This window comes from Bison bison, unplaced genomic scaffold (assembly GCF_000754665.1).
Source record: "Bison bison bison isolate TAMUID 2011002044 unplaced genomic scaffold, Bison_UMD1.0 scf7180017864512, whole genome shotgun sequence".
Taxonomy (NCBI): domain Eukaryota; kingdom Metazoa; phylum Chordata; class Mammalia; order Artiodactyla; family Bovidae; genus Bison; species Bison bison.
Genome location: NW_011495066.1, coordinates 2,916,988 through 2,917,338, shown reverse-complemented (window position 1 = coordinate 2,917,338; position 351 = coordinate 2,916,988). Strand labels below are relative to the sequence as shown.

Sequence of the window (351 nt, the reverse complement as noted above, 5' to 3'; positions counted from 1 at the left end):
ACACAAGAGACACCCTCAAAGTCCAAGCCTGAGCCAGAGAAGCTGCTTAATCAGTATTTGTAGAATGAAAAGTCAAACAGGAGGAACACAAAGGATGCTTTTTACAAGTTCAGTTCTAGTTATGTTAACTACTGCGTGTGTCTTTCTATTTTCCGTATCTGTATTAGAGTCTCCTGCTTATTACTTAACTTGACATGCTTAAAAGGTCTTACATGCCATGAAATGGTTCTTCACACTCAACAGAATTGCTATTACACAAACAGAAAACAGCAACTGTTGGCCACAATGTGGAGAAACCAGAACCTTTGTGCTTTTCTGATAGGACTAGAAGCTGGTACAACCGCTGTTTAA

The 351-nt window shown here is 39.3% G+C and overlaps 1 protein-coding gene across 1 annotated transcript in view; it reads right to left on the bottom strand.

The window, feature by feature from the left end:
* SHROOM2 (shroom family member 2) overlaps nt 1-351 on the bottom strand; it is a 97,411-nt gene that overhangs the window by 37,970 nt on the left and 59,090 nt on the right. The window lies entirely within an intron of this gene.